Below are 23370 nucleotides of genomic sequence, written 5' to 3'. Positions count from 1 at the left end.
AGACGACTTTGAAGGTAACTTCAGGGAAGATAGTTGAAGGCCTCTGAGAGTACGAATGAACTTGAAATTACCTCTGACTGGCACCTCTACTCCTGACTGCCTGATCTGTTTCTCTTTCATCTCCCGCTTTTGTGCTTTTGAATCAAACTGCCCGTTCTCACACTGGCAGACTAGGTGTGAGGAGGAGGAAAAGGCTCAAACATGAGGATGGAGCAAAGAAGACAGGAATACAAATACAGTGGGTATAAACATGCAAACTAGTATTTACACAAAAGGACAACTTCTTATAGCGCAAGTTTACGTTCTGATGCATTCCGATAGAACTTCTTGGCCATAAAAATCAGCTTTTTTGATGCATGTAATGTCCAGTCTCTGGGTGATTTAATTAACATTTTTGGTGGTACAATAGTGTTGTTGTGGACTGTATAAGAATGAGGTCTGTCTAATGTTTCCTGCAAAAAACTTAGAATCAAATATTAAGGTCATGTAGCCAGTACGACTTACTGTTAACTATCACCTCAACAATAATCATAAAATCAAACTTCCTAATTAAGAAAGAACAGTATTAACTTACAGGATGTATTTATTGCATTGCTGTTGTATCATAGTACATTATTTAGAGGTATTGTGACCTCATTATAACCTTTGTATTCTTAATCATTTGAGATAGAAAATTAACACTGCTGAAGAAAACTTTAATGAAATACTTTATGTAAAATGTATTCTTCCCTCACGCAAGAATATCAGGTTTTCTCAAGAATTGTTGATAATGAAGTCTTGTGTCAATCCTTTTTTCTTTCTGAATGCTCTTGAGGCATTCACGTCAGTATTTGATGGACCCAACCTACAAGCTATTTAAAACCTGTCAAACTGTAATTGATATTTTTATTCTCATCGCTGGGCACACCATGAAAAGGCCCTGTCTGTATGATACTTATAAAGTGAAATTCCTTTTTTTAAGTTGCCCATTTGTTCTGTGTGTTTTTTTCTCTGCTGCATTAAAACACAAACACTTCTCTTCAGGTTCTATGCAGCCAAAACTGCATTTTTATGCTCGACTAGTACTCACCCACCCACAAGAGAGTCAAGAGTTTTGTGCAATTTAAGTTCAGTGTCAACTACAAAGTTTTAGACTCTGGAACACTGCATTAATGTGTGCCTCTGTACGTTTCAAGAGTCTTTTAAAACACAGCGCTGGAGAATTCAAACAAACAGGAGCAGGTACAGGGGATTAAACACTCTATACCATGAATCATTGGCTGCAGTTCAATGAGGTAGCAAATTGTTTCATCTATTGCAATATACTCTCTTAATAAGGGATTCAGATGAGGACAAAGATGCATTATTAGCTCTGTGGGACAAGGTTCCAGCTGTTTGGAAATCCATCACTACCGTATAGGTATACTAACGTCTAAGTAATTGCCGGCATATTTCAAATACTGCCGTTGTGCCATTTAAATGTATTACTTTTTTTGCTTGCAAGTTCTTATGTTTAACTCTGTGGTTCTATATGAAAACAGAAGTCACTATAGAGGCATATTTAACAGTCCAAGGTGCCAGATAATTTATTGCTGTTGATTATTCATAAAGCTAAGTGTTTTAATCTGTGCTACATCTGAAAGAATTTATATGAGAAATATCTCATTTTGCTAATATTGTGTGGTCTCTCCATTTAATCTCACTAATATGCATCTTATTTTGAGCATATTGTGTTAATCTTTGGATCAACTAAATATTTAATGACCCTGGACTAAATCCTTTCAGTTTCCTTCCAATTTGAGAAAAATCAACTGGGAATAATCCGTGTTGATGTTTGCGTCATGATTTGCTTCATGAGTTTATAAAGCTGAGAAAGCATCTGACTTTTTCCCTTTATACTGTGTACCAGTGCACTGTGACTTCAGTTGTTTAAGAATTATTAAGCAGGTGTTGAAATTGACTAATAACTTAATCTCTTTGTAAAGATTTTTAATAAAAAATGGTGAATCTGTACTCCACAGTTTGGATTTTAGAATGGGAAGTGTTCTTGTTTCTGTATGTATATTTTCATATTGTGAGTAATATTGACCAATCAGGTAACATCTGGCTCAGAAGAACAGTAAAGATAGAGAGCACCATACAGACATCCTGGTCATCTGGCAATTATATATTATTACAGTCTCTCTGTAATGGTCACTACTCAGTTTGCTGTTTGGACTGTAAACAAGGCAGTAGCAGAAAAGTTAGCTGAAAGTCGTATATTTTTAATCTCTAACTGCTGGCTACACTGGAATTACATCATTTCCACAGACAGACAGTCAGGTGATGGCAGATGGACTCTCAGATTGCCTCTAACTAAGCCTTAGGAACTAGTTTGTGCAGCTCAATTTCAATACCAAACCTCTTTTAACACTGATTTTGCCAAATGTAACCCTTAAAAATTCTCGGAAATGACAGGTTGCTGTTTTGACCTTAGAGCGTGTTTATTGGAAAGCAGTGGAACTAAACTGAGTACGTCTTGAAACATAGACACACAAAATCCGGTAAACAAATCAGGTGAGTTTGTGTTCTGTTGTGTTGTGCGATGTCAGCGTCATGTCATGTGATGGATAGTTCCTCTGCCTCTCCAGCACTCTGTTCTCCATGTCACCATGGCTACTCCCTGCCTCATAAAAATGCCAACACTGGATTAAGCATCTCGCATTGACAGTACATTATGCCCCTTCACTTCATTACAATAAAAGGATTAACCTGCCGGGGACCTGGAAAGTGATCGGTGGGGAGGGTGGACGACATGTGGCTGAACTGTCCTTCCCCCTTAGCGTAGATCACTTCTCTGGTGCTCCTGCAAGTCGTGTTACTAATCATCCTCTCTCCTGCGGGGGCCGCGGTGTAGACAGTGGCTGCACACAGGGAACAGAAACAAATCTGAAGCCATTAGGACGCCCTGCAGTTGACTTACATAATAGCATATGCTCCATCCATTCCACAGGGAAAGATGCTGTTTCACTGTCCCACTTTCTGCTCAGCGCTTCTGTTTGTAGTGTAATGAATGCTGTTCCCTAGAAATGTTTTGAATGTTTGATGTGGCCTAGATTGGAGTTATATTCTCTGAGATAAATGTTAAAAATTGCTTTAGTTCAACAGGGGTAAAGGGTGTCTCATCCAAAAATGAAAAAAATGATGGAGACATGAGTAAAAAAACAAAAAAAAAACCCAAATAAGAATAAATTAGCAGCACCGAAAGCACTACAGCGTGACTGAGGGGAGATGGCTCGGGTCACATGAGGCCTCCGCACAGTGATCCGTCTTCTCATGAATGTGATCTGTGATAAATTAAAAGCTGATTATTTCCTGGAGGGAGAAGCCAAGCGCTTGCCCCCCCCCACCGCCCCCCCCCAGCCCCTCTCGCTGGCGGTGATGGATTGGTCCACAGTCTGCACTATGGACCTGTCCCCACTGACTGCACAGCCGCAGACACCACAGGCCCTAAATGCCTGCTACCAAGATGCTATCTCTCTGACAACCCTTAATTTATTTGAATAAATGCGCTGCCATCTTTTTAAAGGACAAGTCAATTTTTGCATAAGACAGATTGATGGTTCTTCGTATTTTTTTCCAAGTGGTATTAACATGCAAGCATCTCACCCTGTTAAGTACTGACAGAGTATAGACCTAGTTCAGCAGCTGAAAAAAAACAGAAAGCCTGTTTCATACACATTAATAGATCTATTTTCCTATAATGCCAACAGGCATTGACAAACAGGCATTTATTAAATATGAATCCAGCTTTAATCCGTTTGAGCATCCTGAGCTTTTGAATGTTAAGCTACAAGATTGCAAGCAGTTTTCTTTAGTTCTAATGATATGGGTTAAAAACAGCATTAAAGCCAAAGCAGACAATCTGATTCCCAGTAAGAAAAGCCTCCCTGTGAAACAGTATTTTTGCTGTTAGAGGAGCTAAAGATTGTGTGTCTGAGCTCATATTCACAGTCCATGAGCTTCCACATAGCTGAAGTTTTTACATTATAGTCCCATTCTCAAGTGTCTGAACCATTTTCCCGGGGTCTGCATCACTTGGACGGCCCACAGCGCAATTTGTCAACAATGATTGGGTCCTCGACTGGGAACAAAGGCGGTCAGCCTGGCTGCTGTCTTTTTGTGTCCCATATGTCAGAAGTCTGCGGCACAAACAATGCAGCAACTGCCAACAGCGCTACAGCCATTATCCGCTGAACAATGGTTGTCATTATCTTGCTGCAATCATAACTCTAATTACAAAAGTTGCTTTGTAAGCAGGTAGATTATGCAATGTTAATTGCCCGTGGACAATGCTGCTAGCGCATGTTTAAATGCCATACAGCCTCGTGGGCCACACAAAGGCAGCGCGTTTTACCCACAAAGCAACGGCAGGGCAGTCTCTTGATGGCTGATTTAAACCCTCTTGGTACTGTCACACATCTCCTGTCATTAATAATATCTCATTCATAATAGCTGTAATGAATTACCCTTAACTAAATTATCTGACATAAACCAATATGTCTGTGTGGGTGGGCCTAATTGATGGAGCTCATTTTATCTACTGGTCCGTCTCATTACTCAATCTCACCTCGACCATCAGCAGGAGGAAGAAGAGTGGTGGGCTTTTTCAGACTTAGTCACTTGCACAGTTTTTATTCTTAGGGTACCTTTTCCATTCCTCCTGCATATAGATACTTCACTGTCATCTTGATTCACATAAAACCTGCACGGCCACTCTACCAACAGGCTCGCAAACACACTTAATATAAAAATGTAAATGGATATAAAGCTTGCTGACCTTTCCACCACCTGATAGAGGTATGTTGATCTGTGTTTGTAATTGCTCCGTGAGTTTTATGACTGTAAATCGGTTAATGTGCGGCTGCCTGTCTTGGAGAGGATAAAATTCTACTATTCATTAAGTAGACGCTTTTATCCAAAGCGACGCACATCAGAGAGTATAAGTAAAACACAAGCAACGATCTAGAGAGGAGAAAACAACGTCGGTAAATGCAAACAAACAGTTTTAAGTCCGATCGGACACACAGGTGCTGACAGGCAATGCACAGAGGCAAAGCCCAACATCGACCGTTGTTCTTGAGAGTTGTAATCAGCATTAAAACCATCCTAAATAATGCAATCGTCATTATCAAACAAAACCATCACCATCGTCGTCATCATCGCTATCGTCATCAGTAAAATCATTAAGTGTGTAAAGATTCTTAATCTCATTCAGCTTTTCCTGATTAAATACATTTCAAATAAATACATTTACACAGTATATAATTTCAAGCCTAATAAACATTGATTTCAACCTGAACCTACTTACAATCAGAGAAGTTCCGGTATATTTTCTACTTTCCCAATAAAGTAACTAAAACTGAGCCGATACCCTAAAATTAGAGAGTTATCAAAAAGTTGAAGAAAAAATAAATAGTTGACATTGTTTGTCTGATTTGACTTTGAAATACTAGATCTTACGTTGACTGGCTTACTTGCCCAATTTCAACATTATATTTCAGGCACTGGAGGCTAACCAACACTAACATAAACGTTTGATGCTGAACACTAAAACACATTCGCAGTGAAGGGTGTTTAAATGTCCATGTTGTCGCAATACAGCTGAAAGATGTCGCTTCATAAAACCGAAAAGATCTCCCAAATAGAAGCTACACACAGGATGATTTTCTCTCAGCACAGCACGGTAGCCTTTTTGCATTAATCACCATAAGGGTGCACTTTACCAAGCCACTCTGGCAAATTAAATCTTCAGAATAATATCTCCATCATTGCTGTATTCCTGTGCTCTGACACGGGCATTTATCTGGCTTTGGGAGGCAGTGCAGCAGAGCCTGCCAACTCAGAAAGACCTGAAACCACGGGCCAATAAAAAGTGACATCAGCAATGGGAAAGTTAATAGTGTGTTTCAGATGCACTTTGTGGAGGACAGGAATAGCAGAGGTTTCATTCACTGTAAGTGACAGTGGCTGGCAATCTCCCTCTGCCTCCCATATACCTGTATGTATTTCCTGCTCTCTGTGATATCTTATAAATAGGTACGGCTACCACAGGGGCTTATGTGACAGAATGGAACGTCTGGGCATCCGCTGCTTTTACAATCTGTGTGCAGATCATAGTCACAGCTTGTTTTGCTTATTCATCTATTGGGTGTGATGTGTGATTGCAGCAGGCAGCTCCCTGGTGCTGCGCGTTGTAAGAAGTGACACAGTGGTGGTTGTGTAAGGCTGTTTCTGACTTTACATGAGCACATTTCTAACTTTGACGAGCTCATTTCTGCACAGCTGTCAAAGAACGCCTGGAGCTGAATAAACAGAATGCAGAAGCACAGAGACAGACCGAAGACAGCATGACTGCAGGCATCTGTTTCAAATTGGGCCACAGGCACATTTTGCTCCCAATGTTTCTTCAGCAGTACATGTTCTGCTCGTTTGTTATCTGACATACCTCTTATTGCCTGCGTAGTGAACTATATTGTATCATTTGTCTTTACAGTTAAAGTTAACCTCGTTGTCGCCTAAGCAGCATGATGAAACGAGGTAATTCTGCAAGGGGAGTGAGAATAAAAAAGATCTGTTGCTCAATGTTCTACAAGAGAAAACAGCACACTTTCCTATTATAAAACACCTTGAATATATATTTGTAGTACAACTCTGAGTCTTTTTTTTTTTTGGGTTAAATTTAAAGAATTACACTTAATAACACTCCGAAGAGATAACATCCAAGGGAGAAAAATGGTGAAAGTGAGTCGTACTGCACATTCTCAGAGCAGGAGAAAAACTGTAACTCTCAGGTGATCAAATGAGTATGCACATTTATTCATATCAGAGCAACAGCCAGTGAATACTACATCCAGCCCCTATTACATTAAATAATGATGGATGGATGGATGGATGGATGGGTTGATGGATGGATGGGTGGATGGATGGATGGATGGATGGATGGATGGATGGATGGATGGGTGGATGGATGGGTTGATAGATGGATGGATGGATGGATGGATGGATGGATGGATGGATGGATGGATGGATGGATGGATGGGTGGATGGATGGGTTGATAGATGGATGGATCCCAAAGGGGAAATTGTTGACATTCATTGTTGCAATGTACAACATTTTACATAGGGATATGTTATTGAGAAAGTACAGAGGTTATCATTATTTATAGTAGGAATTTTACTTGTATGGAATCTAGTATGAGGGTAAATAAGAAAGGTTCCATATACTACATATGAAAGTGCAAACCATGTAGATGCATGGGAAGACACTGGAAATTAAATCAATATTGGTGTAACCATGGTTCTGAAAAAAATGTGTGATGAATTGCAGATCTCTAACTATGGGAACCTTTTTGTATTCTAACAACAAAGACAACCATCCCCAAACCTAAAGAGATAATCACTCAACCAACTTTAACCAAAGTGGGATGAACATGGACAAACTATGTTGGCTTGCCAATAAAGTCAGATCTGATACGCTCCAGTGAATCATTCTGGGGGTTTTGACTTCGTATTTCAGTTAAAAGTGAAATATATCTATATGGTCAATAAAGTTTTATTGGTATTTGGTGTTAAAGAGCTTCACTAACATTGCCTGGACAAATAGTTGATATGAAGCTAGAACGATCAATGACAGCATCAAATGTAAGCTTCGTTACCTTTTAGCAAACTGTTGTTGCATTAACAAGCTAACATGCAGACAGGACAAGACGGTTTCTGAAAGCTACATGAAAAAACGTCTCTGCTACAGCGCTAACATCACAACTTCAACTACAAAATAAGCTCAATGCTAGTTCAAGCAACATGTTCCCCTTTGACAGAGCCAATACTTTTTATAAACAGTGAACACACTGAACAGAGAGCTAGCAGACTACATTTTCCTGAACTTTAGAGAGATAAAAAAAAAAGTTTTACATCAGAATCATCATGTCCCAAAATGTAACTTTTAGCCACATCACGTCTCAAAAAAATTCAGAGATCTGTGTTTCATGGGAGACAAATCAAAGCTGTGAAATTGGCACAGTTCTTCTCACTTCCCCCCCCCCCCCCCCCTAGCATTCAAACCACTGGCCCTGCCGACTCATAGCGAGACTTTCATGCTCCAGCAAACAGCAGACAAAGATCAAATGTGTGACATGAAAAACTTCACAGTGATAAAAAGCTTCGGCAGCAAAGATCACCATGGTGAGGAAGGAAAGAAAGAAAGAAAACCAACAGGTAGATAATGAGAACACGGTGGATATGTAGCGTCTCTGCGCTGACAGACAGGAGCAGCAGTCCTGAACATGTACTTGGTTCAACAAGCATCTGACTTACCGAGCCCCTCTCCTCGGGACTGTCAGCCTTCAGCAGAGCACATCATCTCTCCATGAGGGTTTCATCACATTAGCCTAAGCCGGGTACACGGATAGGAAGACAGCAGCTTCAGTGTATCATCCACCGGCAGACACACAATCACCAATTAGAGCTATCACGCACACTCTAATTAGCAAGACTGACTGATGTGAGCTTGTGTAAAATGTATTCATATTATCCAGATTACAAATAAGCACATTCATCTAATTAGCGTGCATAGCTCACAAGCTTAATTAAAGTTAATACATTATGATACCCTAAAATCCAGAGATTACAATGCTCCGAGGTTCGAGTTAATTAGAGTATTCATACGTTGACAGGCACAGATCACAGCCTCCTTTTCCCTCAGCCAATTAAAAGTCAGGGTCAAAGTAGGCAAAAACTTTTTCAATCTGTGATTATTCCACCAGCAACCTTATTTGTAAATGTGCTCAAGATAACATTCTTCTTATTCCTCAACATGCTCCCTTCTCCTTCCTTTCTGGCCTTGTTGCATGAAATGATATTACCAGCCAAGGCGAATTGGCAATTACATAGCCTGTCATCCGCGCAACTCCACCTTAGTGTTTGTTTACAGAGAGCCCCACAAAAAAAAAAGGGCATTTTGCGATTCCTGCGTGTGTGTTTATCTTGACTGTGCCAGGCAAACAGCAGGAATACTGAGCTGAATATTCATTCTTACTCAGAGGACTTTCACACTTTGTAGAATTAGCTTTGCCCTCACATGCTCAGTGAAGCTGTATTCACACAAAGTGGCTCATTACAGGATTGCTTGTGTACGGGGCCAGCTTTGTTATTAATGTTGTATCCAACAACAAAAAAAGGCAGACTTGTTAATTTGTTGTCAGGATCTCGGTGTAAATCACAAAGAGCAGATCAGGCCTCCTGAGATGTTGCCCTTACGTCTTTCCCTCTGAAGAGCAGGTGTCGCCCACGCTGTACTAAAACTGTGACAGCGGCGCTTGCTTGAACACACTGAAATAGCGTCTGTTTTATAATTTGAAAGCAAATGAGGACAGAGGCGTCAAAAGAATGAAATCAAACTCTTTCTATTCTTCCATTAATTAGATGACAAGGGACATACGGTGAAGACAAAACACAGGATTTGAAAGTTTGAAAACTTTTGACTTTGCACAACTTTAATAATTCAACTTTCAGATAAATGTTTCCTCATCACCAGTGCGTGACCTGTGTCACATCCCTTCTTGTACCACTGTCAATTCCATTGTCCATTTTCCATTGTTCCTGGATCTGTGCGTTATTCTTAGCTGGCTGTCAGAAGAAGATGTCACCAAAGTGTCACATCGCGCCTCTGTGTGACTCCTGCTCATGAACAATCAAACAGAGGAACATTGGCACTTGGCCAAATAACCATGGTGTGGTTCAAGATGGTTTCTCAGGCTGATATGCAGGCTGACACTTTCCGAGATGAATTTTGGAAAAAAGAGGGAAATGAACGATTGCACTACAGTGTGATACTACCAACAGTTGTGCTTATTTGTTAAAGCTTTTTGAAGGACATCTTAATATACACATCAGGTTAGCTGAAATATACAATGAGACTTCTAGATGAGAATTGCAGGTGTTGTGATAGTCTTTACAGATTCATTATATATCTGTGGACTCTAATGCTAGAGTTAGTTCCCTTTTTATTAAGGATTTACTGAGTGTGTGTCTCTACTTGGAGGTCACCAAAGGCAAAAAACATCATCACTTAGGACTTCAAAGCACAGATTTGAGATGCTGAGGCTCATGGCAGTCAAAAAAAAAAATAGAGCAACTGGCAGAAAGAGGAAGAAAACAGAGAGATTTATTTATAGAACTGCTGTTAAACAGTACAATATGGGATCTTTTAGACCTTTAAGTATGGCTCATGAAAAATACTAACAGTATGAAGAACTCAGGAGCAAAGCCAGGGCCACCCTAGAAATCTGATAGGTCACCCCAGTGGTCACCCCGAAAACCTTGACTATGATTGGCTACTTGTAGACTTGTCAGAGATGGGACTTGTGTTAAAATCCACTGTTTAGTTGGGCTGTGCTGCAACAGGCTGCTGGTGTTCTTTGCATTTCAATGAGGCACATTTCCATATGTTAGTATTTTAACTTTTGTCCTTGGATACACATTTTCTTTTCGAGTCCTTAAAGAATTGAGCTACGATGATTTAAACGTTGCTGGTCTGTTGTGTTTCTTTGTAAGGTTAAACAATCTACCAAAGGAATATAACATCTGTCTGACACTTTAATGTTAGTGGTTGAGGAATATGAATACTGGAGCTAGACAGGGTAGCTAAATGCAACTTGCGTGTTTTGGAGCAGTGAGTGCAATTCCACGGCTTCAATACACAAATCACATATTTTTATCAACCGCAAAAAGACAGCAAAATGAAACTTCACAGATGAATAGTTCAATATGAAAAAAAAAATGAAAAAATCAAACGTGCAAGACTGAGTACATAAATAAACCTGGTAGAAGCACAAAGGGGAACAAAAGAATGATCCATATAGTGCTCCTTTACACCCACTCACACATACAGACATGAAGCAGCACAGGTAGCAACATACAAACACAGACACACACGCAAACCAGCCGATAGACTCGTAGGGGTTTTCCTGTCTCCTGCACCCTGATATAGATGGATGTCCTCGGCTGCTGATCCTGAATCCACATTAGGTCATTACAATAAGCGGCCTGGCCCAACGCGGCCTGCAAAGTGGAGGGAGCCGAGCAGCATGGGAGGAGAAGTCCTCTCACGGCCTTGTGGGGAAACTACCCTGACACAGTCATCTGTCTTAGTTACACAGGACTGAGACCTACTGACACACACGCACACACACACACACACACACACACAGAAAGCCCAGCCCCTACAATCGCTGCAATGTTGTTATGATACTGCATTAAAGAAACTAATAGAGTGCATCTAGAAATATTGCAAATATCACAGCGGTTTGGCTGAATATAATGGAAGGCAGAGGCATTAAGGCGTGGGGGGGTTGTTGCTTCTTGAGCGGCTGCTTTCAAGGGTGTACCAAGGTCAGAAATAACCCTCACCTCAACACCTGTGACCTCTGGTCTTGTGCGTAGGGTGAAGGCAGGAGGTGGAGGGTTGGACCAGGTCAAGGCAGAGAAAAAACACAGGCAGAGATGAGATGTATGGGGAGGAGGAGAATGGGAGGGGAGGGGGGAGGAGGAAAAGGCGGGACAAGGGCGTCGTCGCCGCGGTGAGCTCTCACTCAGTCACCCTGAGGCTGGCTGCTGTGTTTACGGAGCTGTCAGTCACGTGGGGAGGCCTCTCCTGGGGGGGGGGGGGGGGGCACCGGGGCGATGAGAAAATAATAGCTCCTTCTGTCAGAGCTCGGAGGGACAGGGGTCTGATGGACACCACTGGGAATTAGAGGCAGCCTGCGGGACACATCCCGTCCTACACTTAAACACTGGGAGGATAGACACCCACGCACTGGACACAGAGGAGGAAAAAAAAAACGCTCTTGAATGATATCAATATCCATGCTAAGAACCCTGGGTATTTGTTTTGTCCGAGAGCGTCTGGGTGACATTATTGATTTATCCGAGGTAAAGGCGATCAAGGTCTAAGAACTCTTTGCACGAGTAAAATAAACAAACACGTTGAGCTGTCTCAAGAAGGATGATGCAACTTGACCTGACCTTTGTGTGGTTATGTAGCTGTGACCAAGGACTTACTGGGCAACTTAAAGTTAAAAAAGTAACTTGAAAACGTTTAGCCCTTTAAACCAGGAAATAAGAGCATATCAATGAATCACCTTTAACAAAAAAGGTTTATTTTCTTATTGTTTGTCTCCTGGGACTGTTTTCTTTTATTATTATCCTCTGTGCATTTCACTGTCAAATCTGAAACGTCTTAGCCTCTTTGAATGCATCAACAAAGACAGTTTGCAAAGTGCTGCTTTTAACTTAATACTAGGGAATTTCACACAGTCAAAAATGATCGGCGAGTGATTGGATACTTTTTTATAGGACATTAAAGTTGCATTCTACGCGGCAGTGAAATGAATGGAGATCAGTAGCTGCTGTGAAAGTGGATCAATCTGAAGAGCTGTGTTGTGGTTTGGAAGATGATCAAGTTTAGTCAGTAAACACAATTTGCAATGAAGAGGATAAAAATACTGATGAGTTTCTTAAGCAAACAGTACCAGACAAGCCTTTAACTCCATTAAGGATCGCAGTGTAAAGAATTACAGTCATGCTGCATAAAAGAGCCCAAGGTTGGCCCCTGGTGATGAGCAGGAGTGGAAAACCACTGCTCCATCCATAAAATCAGACTTTAAATCAGGCTGAACCACCATTAAAAGGGTTGAAAGATAGCCTAGTGGAGCTCATCATTAGTACAAACACTCAGAAATCATGGGGTAGCATCTGCTTCGTGCACATCCTCCACATCAATGCTAAGAGCAGAGGCCTCGGGGAAGGGGGAGGCGTAGAGAGGGCTATTCCCCCGTCCCATACCATGAATAACAATCTCTACCTCCAGGTAATTAAAGGGGACAAACGATGTTCACAGAGCCGCGCCGGCCCATCATTAAGCAGAGCTACTATTGCACGGGGCATGTGTGTGCACACTCTCCACACAGCAGCCCAGGAAACATAATGGCCATTGATTTGGAGTGGACGAGCCGAGAGAGCATTTCACTATACCGCAGATTAATTCATGTATCTGTTCATCTACCTGACTTAATGCAACGCTGCACTGTTCATGCTTTGTTCTCGGGCTTCGGGCCAATGAGGCGTCCGCCGCCTTTGTCTCTGCGGACAACGTCTTCAGCTCCGTACTGATGATGACCCGGCCTGTGTTGTGGTGCAGCGTGTACACAGACAAACATATGGAAGTAGATGATTATTGCACTATCATCGCCGACATATTCTCATCAACGTGTGTAAGTGGACTTTTGCAAAGATATCATACGAATGAATGTACCAACAAACAAACTAGAGTACATTTGATCTCGTTTCAACGCGACATCAGAGACACAGACAGTCAACACGAACCAGCCATCTGTGTACTCTTCCTCATCCCGTTTGGAATTGCGTATTGACATCAAACATTGAGCCACTGCTGAGCAGGCACAAAGTTTGCCACAATGTTTAAAGATACTGCATGAGACAAACAGGAGCATGCAAACAACAGCCCGTTGCCTGAATCCAAGCTAACGTGCACTCTGCAGAAGTGACCTTGTGTGTTTTTTCTTTGTCTTTGATGGATTTCTCAGCTAGTGTGGTCATTGTGTTGCACCATAAAAGGCACACCCACATGTCAGGATTGATGATTGAGAGACACTCATGCATTTAAAAAAAAAAAAAACACAGAGTAGTCAGCTTGACATTGCATTATAAGGTAATGATGAGTGACATCAGCGAATCAGAGAGGAAGAAGTTAGAGCTGGAGGATGAAGAAGAAAGGGGAGGACATGACTTTGATCAAATAAACGTGGTTCTCAGAAGCCCTTCACTATCTCATTCCCACATCTCAAACTTCGCCATGTACCGGACAGTCCAAAATCAAAAACCTCTTTAAAAACCTAAAGAATAAAAAAAAAAAAAGAAAACAGCCAGAGTACAGCGCGGCGCCTCCCACTGAGATCCGAGCTGTTTTATAACTTCAAGCCCTGCTAAATAATGCAGCATCTTACAGCTAGAAGAACCACAAAATAATAGACTGCAGATATCCTACCAAACGCTGGGCAGGGTGGGTGTCTACCTACAGACATAGGGGACGTCCAGAAAGTGAGGAAGAGGATTCAGAAAAAGAAGTTGGAGGAAGAGAAAAGCAGATCTTCCCCTTCCATCGAATGGGACAGAGTGGTCCATAAAGTGAAATCATGACACTGCACTGATTGTATTACTTCCTACATCATGCTTCTTTAAGGTGTGAACATAACAAAGTTATAAGGGTAATTGTAACTTTTTCCACATTGAGGTTGAACTGATATTTCTATTGAACTTGAGAAAACATTGTCTACAACAACACTGCTAATATTGCAAATATGTCCTAGCTTAGTGTGCTATTGCTTTCAGTTTGATATAAACTTTTTTAATATAAAGTATACTGGCTAGCCTACCTTCAACTCTCAGAAAAGCAACGCTTAGGAGCTAGCTAGCTTATCTTGCTCATGTTGGCATTGATTCTACTTTTTGTGCTTTTTCAAACACCTGCTGAGTCAGCAGCTCCATCATACCAAGTGTGATGTTTGTCTCCCATTATAGAGAAGAACAGTCATACATGTAGCGTGATCTCCTTTCTTTTTCATGGGTGCAGGGGCGGACAATGACCAGACTATGACGAGTTAAGACGGGGCTATTGATGAACACAACTTTTTTTTTTTTTGTAATCCTTTTCAGCAAGGATCTATCTGCTCATTTAGCATAAAGGAAAACTGATTTCAACTCGGCTTTTACCATTCACTAACATTAAGGAGCATCCTATATGTTCTGCCCAGCATCTTGTGGTTTACAGTCAACACGACTTTATGCATCTGCCAAATGCGTTCACATTTGTCTGTAAGCTTTTCAATGTAAGTAAGCCTTGTTCATGCTGAGGCGGCTCACAGCCTCAGCTTATCGTCCCATGCAGAGGCATGAAGCAGCTTACAGCAGGTGTACAACACAAGACTGTGGATAGGGCAGCAGTCTATCACACAGGCTTACTCCAAATACATTTTGCTTTAATGCTAAGTGGCATGCAGCTCAGGATTGCCTCCTATTTTCTGGAAATATTTGTTACAGTGAAGCGTGAGACTGAGCATCTTAGTGCCGACTACGGCTGATGGAGATGATACTTTCTATGGGGTTGTGTTGCCGTGAGTTGTGAGGCAGTAAATGCTCAGTTATCCTGAGACAAATGATAGAGTATACGGCCTCAGACACATTTTCTATCTCTTCTATTTCACACTTTATGGAGCTGCGTATTCAAAATGTATTACAGATTCGGGGAATGAAAAGAAAATGTGTCTGTAATGGTATGATCACATGCTGTAAATACAAACAGGAAAGTATGTCGGAAATCAGAGCTGGGAAAATGTAGTCAGTGTACAAAGATATATGAACTAAACTGTAAATGTGTATATCTGGGTATGTTGTGATGTCTTTCTCCAGAACAATCTTTAAGGTACCTAACAGCATTCATCTCCATGCAGATTATTTTTTGGATTTACACGATGCTGACTCTTCTTGAGACGCAAGAAAAGATACCTTAATCCACGCCTTTGATTACCATCTCCTCCTTCCTATTTCCTTCTCTCTACTCTCCTGCAAGTTTTTGTTGCTGATGATGACGTCAGTTATTCTTAACTCAAAAGTATGTTATCCTACAGATGCTCTGGGTGTATTAGAGAGTATTAGAAAAGAAAGGCACTGATACAAAGTGGGAACAAATCCTAAATAATAACGGCAAAAATATTCAACTTGGGGTGCCGGTAGCATAGTGGTTAGTGTGCACGCCCCATGTACGGAGCCTGTGGTAAGGGTTCGGATCCGACCTGTGGCTCCTTCCCTGCATGTCATTCCCCACTCTCTCTCTCTATGATTTCCATCTCTCTTCGCTGTCATATCTCTCCAATAAAGTCCCAAAAAAGCCCAAAAATAAATATTAAAAATATGTGTGTATTTATTCAACTGAATTGAATTATTTGAAGGAGGTTTATTTTGATATTTTTTTTATTGGTTTTGAAAGACATGCTAAATTTGTTCCTAGCATAGAAAACACATGGAACACTTTCAATGTGGTATGTATCATAGAGGGTATGAGACTCTGGTATGCAAATTCAGTGACCATTAAAAAATAAAAACAATCATTTTGAAGGAGAAATCACACAAAAGCAAAATATAACCACAGAAAGATGTAAGAATTAACCTAAAATATGTGTTACAAACAAGTTTAAGTCATAAAAGAGGATCCCACAGTCACTACTCAGACAAATCTTTCATTGTAATAAAATCCAAGAACCCCACCCAGGGAGACCCCACTGCCTCATGATGTCACTTAATCTAATGTATTGTTGAATCTAAAAACAGATTTAAAGCTGAATAAAATTCTTAATCCGCTCCATTCAAACAGAATGTATAGAAAAGGTAATTAGAAATTGTAATCGGCTTCCATTGTGACCCCACCTGCACACCAGTGTCAAAAATCCGACTAGCAAACACACGCTAACTCCCCCCAGACATGACTAATTGACTTGCCACCATGGGTGACTGACATGCCATCCAGAGGGCACCATAATGGCCGTGTCATGAGGGAATGATGAGACCTGCCGACAGCTAGCAACTCTCGACCTTTTGCATGTGAGGTCGGGTGTCGGAGGGGGAAACAGAAGCACCCTGATGTCGGACCCTCAGCCTCGGGGCTCTGCGGGGGGGGATGAGCCACATATGACTGGGGAACTGGAGCTTTTCAATCAGGCACCCTTGCAAGGGAGTGATTTCATGCGGGATGGTGTCGCAATGAAAAATAAAAACAATAAAACAGGAATCAATCGTCAGCAGCCTCGGGGTGTTTGAACATCTTGAGGGTGGAGGAGAGTGATGGGAACTTCCTCTATCATTTTCACCTATCAAAGGGTTATTATTGTGTGTGGGTTTTTTTTCAGCTGTTATTGCAGGAATGTTTCCTGTACTATTTCAGATTTTTAAGCCAGGTTTCATGCATCTTTACATTTCATTCTTACTGCTGTAACTTCTGAAAAATCTCCCTCACATTAATAAAGTTAAATCTTGTCTTATCATAACGAGTCTTGTTCAAACGCAGTCATTATTCAGCAGCACACTTCTGGAAGATTTATGAAAGAAAAGTCTGTGCCTTTCAAAACAAATCTTTATTCACACATTAGTTAGTGTTGTTGGGTTTTTTTTCCTCACTGGGTATTAATGTCTTATTCAGTTTCTGCAGCCTGTCTCACTTCCAAATATCACTAATCCTGTTAGATGAAATCTATTAATGTTCTGCTTTTGGATGCCACACACTGAATTCCAAGTCTGCCTCATAAGCTCCAAATTTGCCATGAAGGCAGATCTGGTCCGCCTGTCTGGATTAGAGAGATTTACCCAGGCAGCCACAGACGTGTGACCAGCAGTTCACATTGGGTAAAGTCACTCATTCCACAAACAAAAGCAGGAGTAAGCTGCAAATAAAGTGATTTTCATTTTGGGCTTTTGTTCTCCATGAATGTGCCTCTAATGTCTCATTCATGTCTGTGTTGTATCTGATCGCAGTTATTGGACTTAATTAGTGCCATCTTGATCCAGTGCGATGTCATATTCAGGATGTTGCCATGACAAAGAAAAGAAAATATACTGGCGTGTGGCACAGATGTGCAGTGAAAAGGAAAGATAAAACTGACTCAAACAAGTATTGTTTAAAGGCATATCGTGTTTTCAATGTAATAAAAGGAAAAAGAAAAACACAAAAGAATGATTGATAGGTGGATGGAATTATGGTAATAAACCAGAAAGAGAGATGTATCCTTTAATAAAAACCACTTGACAACATGGAAGACCATGCATTTGGAAATCTTACAATATAAGTAATGGTTTGACAAAAAAAAGGAAAAGTGAAAACCCAATAAAATAATTTATCTTAAAGAAAAAGCAAAGCCAGGGTAGAAGGGTTGCCTGGGTGGGGTGGGGGGTCTAATTTAAAGCGAAGGAAAATCATTGATTGGAAAATCCACCTGACACTATCTCTTCCATCACATCGGAAGAAGAGAGCAAAAAGATTAAAAGAAAAAAGCTCCTGAGTTCTGAATCAATCTGGAAAGAACCAGGGAGGCAACCGCTGCCAAGTTTGGTGAGACTCACAAACAAGGAGCGACTGAGAAGAAAGGACAAAAACATGAGGTAATGCAATGACAGCAGCATGGAGGAACCTCCACCTGCTCACAGAAATCCACACTGTCTTCTTGTAAATCTCAAAAGAAGCGCAGAGCGTTGGATTAGTGACAGCAGCAATCACTGAGAGGAGGATCGTCACAGCGGGTGACAGTGACAAATACGCAGCAACCTCTTCATCTGACAACATATTAAAGACACAACAGGAGGCACAGTAAAAGTTATCGTTCATGCATGCAGCATATATGACAACGCTTTGCTGAGTGTGAAAAAAATACACAAAAGCTGCAACAATACAGCAAAGTGGAAACTGGTTTTCCTATCATGCTGTGACATAAATCAGAATAGAACATCAATTTACAACAACTGAGAGCTTAAATGTTTCTTTAGACTGTAAGTCAAAGAGGGATTCAGCCTCTTGCTGGACATTCACAGAGGAGACTCTGGCTTTTTGAATTCCTTCTGTGTGCATTTAAACTGTATTGATTCATCGTCCCTCACTGTCCAGTGCAATCCCTGCTGAGATCCTGCTTTCAGTGCGGCAAGATATTGCTAGCTGAGTAACTCACCACCCCCACCCCCACAAACCATGATCATTCATTCCATGGATATCTATAGAATACTTAAATCGTATTTTTATTTACATACTAAGACACTGCATATCCGCATGTGCCTCTCTCCAGTTTGTCCACTTCGGAAACTTTCAGCACCACAGACAGGCGGACAGCTCCTCCACAGCAGCGCGAGCGTGCTGTCAGTCAGTCTGTCAACAGGCTGCTGTGACAGGTAACACACACACACACCTGTCAAATCACAACACAACACGACACAATATGTGGAATAAGCGCGTGGTTTGCACGCTGCCATGCCATTTAGACACTTTATATCAGATCAGATGTAAGATTTGCTGTCAAAAGAATGTGCTGCCCTATGAGGACAGGAGTCTGTCTGCTCTGAATTTGCGCAAAGGCACCGTCCTTTACGCATAACCGCAGCGGCTACATCCGTATCTATAGTACGAAGAACTGCAGCCGAGCCTGTATGAATCATGCAGACAACCCTGCAAAGCTTTCCTCCACATCGGCAGAAAGAGCAACGCGCTTCATGTTCAACCAAACTGCTGCTGTAGCACATGCACCATTCTTTACACACAAAGCCGGTGAAGTGAAATCCAACTTACCTTCTCCAAAATGCTGCTGCTGCTGCTGCTGCACGTGTTTGTCCCTTAAAAGCAGAAGTGATCCATACCGGCGAGTCCGTAAAACTTTTATTCGCTGCGCGCGCTGTAGGGGGGGAAGCCAAGGAATTGTACAGCTTACAACTAGTGATAGAGCGAGTTGAGAGGACGCCGGTTATCCCTCTTTTTCATTTATTTATTATTTTTTTCAGTTAGAAATAAGACATTGGAAACAGGAGCCAAAGCAGTGTCCTTTGAGAAAGCGTATCCTTCAGGGTAGAAAAAGAATATCCTGTGCGGTTATGTGCGGTGAAGATCGTGCAGCCGTGGAGAGCCAGCGCATACAGATCTGTCCATGCTTCTCCTGCAGCGAACAGCCGCGTCAGCCTCCCCGGGTCCTAAAGCTGCGCTTAACTAATGACACCAGCATCAGCATCGTGTCTGAGAGACAAGGAGCCTCTTCACAGTATTTGTTTCCAATTGAAAGCACTGAAGAATGTTACCAAATCTCCTACTTGTATTCAAAACCTTTTATAAGAAATGTAAAATCTCGACAAATGATCTTTCTATTCTTATAAGTAATTTGTAAGGATTCCTTGTATGAAACACTGAAATGAATCTATTCTGACTGTCTCTCTACCATGTCTGATAAGGAATAAAGCTTTGGACTTGTATACAGTATCAACCTTTGATTTTGCAGTGAATTTATTCAGAGCAGTGAACTTCTACGTCCCACTGCTGGATCAATACCTGATTTATCACTAAATGTAGGAAAACATCACGCTAAGCTCTGGAGACGCTGCCCACTTGAATAATCGCCTTCTCACGGACACGTTTCGGTGGATACAGCTTAGATGTTGTCGACTCTCAACTCACCCACCAGGAGAGATAAGAAGGTAACGTGCACGCCAAAGGCCGTGACAAAGCGTCTGTGTACGACTTCTAGGGAACAGTAGATGAATTTGTCACTTGAAAGTCAATTATCAACCTCATCTTCCTGAAGTACCAGAAGAGTGTGTGCAACTTTAAACAAGTACTTTAAGTCCTTTAGATCTACTTCTTGTGTCAGCTGTAGAATCCCATTTGAAAGACAATTGCACTGTGAAGGCAGCTGCACATCTATTTACTGGTGTTTTTAATGGACACACAATTTAAAGGAGAGTGCAAATGTTGGTGTTGCCAATAATGGTTGTCTCATCAGTTGCATTACTCACCCTGTGCATTTAAAACAGCTCTGGAAAAATGTTGCTCATGACCAATAAAACTAAAAGGTGAGAACAGGCGAGCTTCTAAAATATATGTGCTGGGCTGTAGAGTGGTGTCTTTATACATTATAAAGCATTACAAAATGTATAAAACAGGTGCACTTATCCATATGCCACGGAGGTGTTAGTCAAATTAGAGCTCACAGATATATGTGGTAAGTGGTTGGTGATCCAAAAAGTTCATTTCAAAGCTGTAATTTAACTGTTGACTTGATTTATAAAACGCAAACACTTCAGAAGCTTGGCCTAAGCATTAATGCAGTTCGACTAACTCCAGTCCTGCTTCTTATCTGTCAGTATTCTGCCACAGATGATTAAAGAGGACGTTTCTTTTTTCTAAAATGTTCACAGGACAAAAGATTCTATTTGGCTTCAAAATTGAATTTCTGTATTGATGCATTTATGTATTCCATCATCCTCTTGAATCAGTCCATCACTTCATGCATTATGCTCCCCAATTCTAATGCGCCCTGTTTGGCTATTCAGTGCCAAGCCTTTTTGCACTCCAGTATTTCTTATGTACGTCTTTTTTTTCCACAATCTCATGTATTTCTATAAGGGTAAATGTAGCCTCTCCCCCTGTCAATCATTGCTGAGGCTGTCTTTTGGAAAATGGGCTGAGCCGATGTTCAAGCTGCTCTTCTTCTCTCCCTGCATCTTAACAGGCCTGTCTGCTGCGGACAGGGAGGGAGAGAGGTCACGTCCAGAGGGAATGAAGAACGCCAATCAGTCCTAATTCTAACCACGAACTCATAATCCCACACGCGGACCTTTAGTCACCTCATCATCTGCAGGTTGCATATGCTGTGTGTTCAGCGGCAGTGCCAACAGTGTGCGTGTTTCATGTCTGAATTGATTTAAATGCATCAATAGATAAGAAGTGCTGTCTGTTGAGTTGTTTAATAACAATTAGGCTTCATTATATTTTAGGGCAATTAGTTTCAAGGTCTTCGTATGGAGGTTAACATGACGAATGGCTGGCAGTATTGACTTGGACAACTGCATACCGCTGAAGTAAAGTGGTGTGTATAGCCAATATCACACCAATGAGCTGCACAGGAGTAAACAACAGCAATAAGAACACTGCTGTTGGCTCACCACATTAAATAACACTGAATTTACAACAACCACAAAACACTATAACAACCAAATGTTGTTTTTCTGCTTAGTCACTTAATGTTTTATTTGTATTACTTTGTAATAAAACTAAACCCTATATGCACTCCAGCTCCATTCACCTCAATAAACCATGATGGGCTCTAAAACTGAGCTGAACATGCTTAAGTTCTGGTTATAATGTCTGGATTCTTTAGATCAGTTTCTTTCATTCTGAGTACTCACTAAAACATGGATCAGAGAACATAGATAATGGTAATATTTGTGATACTTTGGAGAGTAGAGGAAACATATGATGCTGCAGATATACGAATAAGACGCTGTCAAAAACTCAAAGATATGAAACCAATATCTCCCCAATTGTCTGTATGTTGGATGTAGAGAGGTAACGTCTGATATGTCCTTAAATCTTTACAGATCTAACTCAGCAAACAATAATGCACCAATTTAACCATTCATCCCCACCTTAACACAAACCTGTATTTGACATTTTTGGCCACTTTGAGGATGTTGAGTAAGCCGAGAACTCTTTCTTACACAGCTTTTAACTGAAGTCTTATTTCTAGCCACCTATGAAATCCAATTTTCACTCTCCTCTTAGCTTTGTTTCTGGTCTCAAATAACTTCAGACAGAAATGTCTACCAAAGTGTTAAAGGAAAGCTCTATTGAATTTAAACATCAGTTGAGCTTATCAAAGCTTTAAAACTAAAGAGAAGCCTGCTGTGTCTGGAAATGTGATGGATGATAAAGTCAGTAAACATTACCTCCAAATGTAATTGAGTTTATGTTCTTGTGCACTAGTTTCAAGTCGTCATGTTTATTTTAGGTTAAAATTAAGTGACAATGAGGTGTATGCTTTGAGGTGTGGTTACTAGTACTGGTCATGTCAGTCAGGATAAAGGCGTAGTAATGGATATCTAATCTGTCGTCCAATGTGTTAGTATCTTGCTGCAAAAAAGATAGCGACGTCCGCGACGCCAAAATCAAGACTTCTAAGACATTTTCCAAAAAACGAGACATCATAAACCTAACCAGAGTATGGTTTATTTTTATATTGAAAAATACATATTAGTACATCCATTACATTAAGGTAAATCTGTTATATAGCAGGTATAGTGGTGGTTCAACGCACCATCCACATTGACTCATATCTTTTGAGATTGCCTTTACAGCCATTGAGGCATCAATCTCAGATCCATTCAAAGTCAATTATTTTGTCTGTGACATGCAGCTGTAGGTCCTGTGTGTCAGAATATGATGTGGAGAGGCAGCTAAAGTTCAAATCCATTTACATTCACTCCATGTGCAAGAAGGGAGAAGAAAAGTGAGGAGTCAGCTGCAGCAGCTTCACTTGATATGCAGGATAAGCGCCTACATCTGCAACTTGTTAATCATATAAAACCAAGAAAGCAATGACACACAGTGAGGTCAAGCATCAATCCTGGATGAGTGAATAAATCTCCATGACCTTTTAGTCATCTTTTGTTGGAGCATACAGGTGAGTCTGCAGAGAGAAGCTACCGTATATATCATTCAAGTTTTTCTAAGACCAGATGGCAGATTAAATAAATGACCAG

General features: G+C 41.0%; 1 protein-coding gene across 3 annotated transcripts in view; it reads right to left on the bottom strand.

Annotated features, from left to right (window-relative positions):
• robo1 (roundabout, axon guidance receptor, homolog 1 (Drosophila)) overlaps positions 1-19721 on the bottom strand; it is a 226610-nt gene extending 206889 nt beyond the window's left edge. The window contains exon 1 of one of the 3 annotated variants that reach the window (XM_061046938.1): positions 19415-19721. The gene's annotated coding sequence lies outside the window, so the exon portion shown is untranslated. The remainder of the gene's footprint in view (positions 1-19414) is intronic. The other 2 variants (XM_061046934.1, XM_061046936.1) reach the window with 2 other exon arrangements.
• Between the last annotated feature and the right edge of the window lie 3649 nt (positions 19722-23370).

Source organism: Labrus mixtus, chromosome 9 (genome assembly GCF_963584025.1).
Source record: "Labrus mixtus chromosome 9, fLabMix1.1, whole genome shotgun sequence".
Lineage (NCBI taxonomy): Eukaryota > Metazoa > Chordata > Actinopteri > Labriformes > Labridae > Labrus > Labrus mixtus.
The sequence above is the reverse complement of the archived record's forward strand: the minus strand, read 5'-3'. Positions and strand labels throughout refer to the sequence as shown.